The 5636-nt window shown below is 43.5% G+C and overlaps 1 pseudogene; it reads right to left on the bottom strand.

Annotated features, from left to right (window-relative positions):
• Nucleotides 1-4905: 4905 nt before the first annotated feature.
• LOC126413540 (5S ribosomal RNA) lies at nt 4906-5023 on the bottom strand (annotated as a pseudogene).
• Nucleotides 5024-5636: the final 613 nt, after the last annotated feature.

The raw sequence follows: 5636 nt of genomic DNA, 5'->3' as shown, positions 1-5636 counted from the left end.
AATGCACGGAGCTCATCTCCCCTAGCAGTATTAAGACGGCGATTACGCTGACTGTATTATTTAATTAAAATTTCATGTCATAATATTAAATGTAAATGTGAGAGGTTTCTCTACCTTGATCTTACAATAGTCTCAGAGTTAACAGAGTAAAAATAGATTTCGTTTATTAATATCTAGAATACTGAATGAGTTCAGCATGTTTCATTTTGGCCGCCTAACGGCAGATGAGATTCTCTCCAGTTTTGCCTTGCAAATAATAAACAAGAAATATTGAAAATCATTACATTCCGCAATATCTCAGTTAATCTTTGTGTAGTTTGGTACATAAATAACCAGTAGCCCCTGAGACCCATATTAATAATTACAGTTTGCGTTAGAATACGCATATTTTCTTTTCTAAATAGCAGCGCTCACGCGAACTATTTATTAGAAGGCGGTGAGTCGCGCGTTGTGTATAAAACATATTATAACGTACGTATTTCGGGGCCGTCGATGTCCGTACGAGGGTTATCGCGGTGTAAGTTAACTAAGAGTCTCATGCTAGCCCACAATATTTAAAGCCACACCAATCAAAATCATAAAATATATAATTATAAAAATAAATATATATAATTATCCCGTGATAAGTAGTCCCACACATCCCCATATACACTTATACCGTGATACCAACTGATGACGAGCAGAGATGCAAATACGACCACACCTGATTTTTCTGATTTTGGCTTGGAGCATGTGGTACCCATCCACTCGATTTTTGAGCTATCCCCATTGCATGCAGATATCGTCGCACGACGGTGGAGTGATCACATTTGACACTGACGTCGATCGTTGTGGATAAAGGGTTTAAATGAACTTCATAGAACCCCGGAGGTCATCCTGAAAGTGTAGCGTCACGAATGTCAAAACGATCCTCCTTAAAACACAAAAACCATTTTTTTACCATGCCCTGAACAAACGCTATAAACGGTGTAAATGACTGTATGAGAGCTGCCTCCGCTGCTGTCAAACCTCTACTGAATTCAAACAGGGGCATATGTCGTAAATGTCCCGATTTCTGCAGTTGGCAGTCCATTTTCTAGAATCCCCAGCTTTACTCACTATCTCCAAATGACAAAATGTAAACTCAAATAGCAACAGTGAACTACAAATAAAAAATGACGAATAACAACATGCAAAACAAAAACGCTAAGAACTTATCCACTAACATAATAAAAAATAACAGTGATAATAATAGTAATCAAATAATGTCATAAACTTAGCAGAATCTTATGTAAGTATGACAGATTCATTCATTGCCCAATGTAGATTGTTTACCCAAAAGGTTAACTTTTTTCCCTATTTCTGAGTCTGTAAGTTAACTGAGCGTCAAAGCTGAGTGCGAAAAGTACGAATTCCGACAACGGAGCTGAGAAACTGAATACCAGAATTGGAAGCTTTTTATAAAAAAAATGGAGGCAGCTAAAAAAGGATACTGTACCTAAGCGAAAAGGAACAACATTTTTTAGAAAACATGAAGACGTAGCACATGCTAATCCTTTAAAGATTATTACTATTGAGGAAACGGGCCACTTTTCGTGCATCAGTGCTTGAAAAGCGGACCATTGTTCTCGCACGGAATCCATCACCAGTTATTTGAGAAAGAGACATTCTGAACGAGCAAATTTAGCCATGAACAGGTAGACACCAGAGCAAAAGCAAATTCAACAATTTCCTAAATTATGTACTTATGTACTTCTACTATAAACTTCATACATAAATCTGTTTGAAAATAAAATAAAGAAAATGCATTACGCATTAAATGCTGATTTTTTTTATATTCCTGTAGTTTGACTTACTATGGGCAAGAAGAGGCAAAAGTTTGATGTGAAAATCTCAGTGAAAGGCATAGTTTTATAATTAACTGCAATCCCTTTCGATGAACGGCCATCAACTGTTGTATCTTCTCTGCTCTAGAGGTTATCTATCATGCAAGGTGGATGACAGAAACGATTGTTTTCTGAAATTTTTTTGTGTTCGTGATAAATCTGAATTATGTCCACAAGAAGAGAATGCAATTTTTGTTTTGTATTTCATTCTGTATACGAACCCCTTCTGAAACCTCTGTGTCCTTTATGAAGACAAAGCGCCATATTTGCATTTCAGTATTCTTTAAGAACTATATTAATCTATGATTGTCGATTGTGATATCTCTCATAAGGCTTTACAAAAACTCAAAAATTACTTGTGGTATTTATTTGCTGTTCTGCAACTGTGGGCAAAATTTGATCCTACATAGTTTCCTAAATAAAAAATGAGAGTAGTCTATCCATTAAATCATGAAACACAACCATCAGATCAAAATATTAAAAGCATTCCGGAAGAAAGACAACTTATTTAAGACACATTTCATCAACACTCGGCATACAATTATTAAACAGAGAGTTGTAAATGATCAGACTGAGAGTCATGTCAAGGTATTAGGGGAATACAATAAATTATTTACGAAAAACTAGAAATAGAAGCAATATGTGCTGACTATCGACGTTACTCCGCAGTGCATGGAAAGAGACTTTATTAAAGAATAACAACTTTTACACTGCATCGCCAAAGAACCTGGTACAGGCATGCGTATTCAAATACAGAGATACGAAAATAGGCAGAATACAGCGCAGCGGTCGGCAACGCCTACATAAGACAACAAGTGCCTGACACAGTTGTTAGACCGGTTGATGCTGCAACAATGGCAGATTATCAAGATAGTTATAGTCGGCGCACGACCGATGGGACACGGCATCTCCGAGGTAGCGATGAAGTGGCGATTTTCACGTACGACCATTTCACGAGTGTAACGTGAATATCAGGAATCCGATAAAACACGAAATCTGCGACATTGCTGCGGCCGGAAGATCCTTCAAGAATGGGACCAACGACGACCGAAGATGATGATGTTTGGTTTGTGGGGCGCTCAACTGCGGGGCGCTCAACTGCGCCTTTATCAGCGCCTGTACAAATTCCCAATCTTTACTCAATCCATCTTGCCACTTTCATGAATGATGGTGAAATGACGAGAACAACAGAAACACGTAGTCCCGGTCGGAGAAAATCCCCATCCCGGACGGGAATGGAACCCGGGGCCACGAGACACAGAGGCAGCAACGCCAGCCTCTAGACCACGAGCTGCGGACGACGGCTGAAGAGAATCGTTCAGCGTGACGGAAGTACAACCTGTGGTGTCACCGCCAGACACCACACTTGCTAGGTGGTAGCTTAAATCGGCCGCGGTCCATTTAGTACATGTCGGACCCGCGTGTCGCCACTGTGTGATCGCAGACCGAGCGCCACCACAAGGCAGGTCTCGAGATACGATATAGCACTCGCCCCAGTTGTACGACGACTTTGCTAGCGACTACACTGACGAAGCCTTCTCTCATTTGCTGAGAGACAGTTAGAATAGCCTTCAGCTAAGTCCATGGCTACGACCTAGCAAGGCGCCATTAACCGTATCTGAAGATAGTCTTATTTGTATTATCAAGAGCGATGTACCACAAGGATCGAATAAAGTTAAGTATTCGAGGAGCTGCATACTTTTCTTATTAGCTTTCACTACTTATCCTGTTCCAGAAGTCACGCCCGTCTGCGTTAGATAGCGTGCATAAAGGCCGCCTCTATCTACAAGGTGTTGGCACATTTACCAACACATCACAACCCTTCCGCAAATTTCTGCAGATTTTAATACTGAACGATCAAGAATTGTCAGTGTGGGAACCATTCAACGAAACATCATCAATATGGCCTTTCGGAGCTCAAGGTCCGGTCGATCCAAAGCTTAACGCCACACCTGGGTCCGTCAGCAACGACACTGGACTGTTCATTACGAAAGATATTGCCTGGACGAACGAGTCTCGTTTCAAACTGTATCGAGGAATGGACGTTCACGGGTATGGAGACGACCTCATGAATTCATGGACCCTGCATGTCGGCAGAGGACTGTTCAAGCTGGTGGAGGCACTGTATTGGTGTGGGGCGTGTGCAGCTGGAATGATGTATGACTCCTGATACGTCTAGATACGATTCTGACAGGTGACTCGTACGTAAGAATCCTGATAACCTGCATCCATTCATGTGTATAGTGCATTCCGACGGACTTGGGCAATTGCAGCATGACAATGCGACACCCCAGACGTCCAGAGTCTCTACAGAGTGGTTCCAGGACACTCTTCTGATTTTAAACACTTGCACTGGCCACTGAAATCCCAGACATGAACATTATTGAGCATATCTGGGACGCTTTGCATCGTGCTGTTCAGAAGACATCTCCACCCTCTCGTACTGTCGGATTTATGGACAGCCCTCCAGGATTCATGGTGTCAGTTCCCTCCAGCACTACTTCAGACATTAGTCGAGTCCATGCCACGTCGTGTTGCGGCAATTCTGCGTGCTCGCGGGGTTCTACACGATATTGGCTCTTCAGTGTAAAAAACAATGTTATTTTATCGTTACATTGGCCTCGCAAGTGCTTAGTAGCTATATAGACTGTGGTACTGATATTAACACAGCCATGTTAATGGTTTTAAAGTAATAACGTTATTGGTTCATAATTAATTTTGCGCAGTATTGTTTGAGATAGAATGTAATTACTCGTGTGATTCTTACGTGATTTTTCGTTTTTTGACATTAGGGGCCTTCTGGCGCTACGTCTCCTTTTCCTACTGACTCTCGTACTAACACTCCGTCTTCAGGCCACAAGTGGCCCATCGGGACCATCCGACCGCCGTGTCATCCTCATATGAGGATGCGGATAGGAGGGGTGTGTGGTTAGCACACCGCTCTCCCGATCGTTACGATGGTTTTCTGTGACCGGAGCCGCTACTGTTCGGTCGAGTAGCTCCTCAATTGGCATCACGAGGCTGAGTGCACCCCGAAAAATGGCAACAGTGCAGGGCAGCCCGGATGGTCACTCATCCAAGTGCTGGCCATGCCCGACAGCGCTTAACTTCGATGATCTGACGGGAAACGGTGTATCCACTGTGGCAAGGCCGTTGCCCAAATTAGGCTATAGGACAGAGATAAATACCGATTTGAACAGTAATACCAGAACGACAAAACAATAAAACAAAACAGGTGAGCTCGTGGGGAGGCGCTGTACTTGGACAGTTCCTCGCGCACGCGCGCTCACAGCCAGACGCCGCCGTTGGCAGTGTCGGCCGCTACGACTGCGGCACCACGGGCTGGCGCTGTATCTTCGCTGGGGGCGACGGCGTGGTGGGGTGGGGCGGGATGGAGGCACGCTTCCTGCCGCAGCTATCTCAGGCTGGGGGCGGCCACTCCGCTAGCTCCGTGCCTGTGAACTCGGCGACGGCTCCGGCGCTGACAGACCAGCAACACCCAGGGGGCAGCTCCGTAAAGCCGAGCACCAGTAGGAGTAATAAGGCCGTCCGGGCAATGAAACAGGGACGAGCCTTTAAAAGATTCTTAATACTCCATTGATACGTACAGTATTCGCTGCTCGTTATTTACGATATAGATCTCACTAATGCGACTTGTGAGCTAAGGAATACAGAGTGTAAAAAATTGCAGCTAAGCAATCTGTGGTATTTATGCCTCATGTCGGCCTATATTTTATTAGATTTCGTCGTACAGTGTAGAAAGGCTTACTA

This window comes from Schistocerca serialis, chromosome 7 (genome assembly GCF_023864345.2).
Source record: "Schistocerca serialis cubense isolate TAMUIC-IGC-003099 chromosome 7, iqSchSeri2.2, whole genome shotgun sequence".
Taxonomy (NCBI): Eukaryota; Metazoa; Arthropoda; class Insecta; order Orthoptera; family Acrididae; genus Schistocerca; species Schistocerca serialis.
Note: the sequence above shows the minus strand (reverse complement) of the source record. Positions and strands in the feature narration are given on the sequence as shown.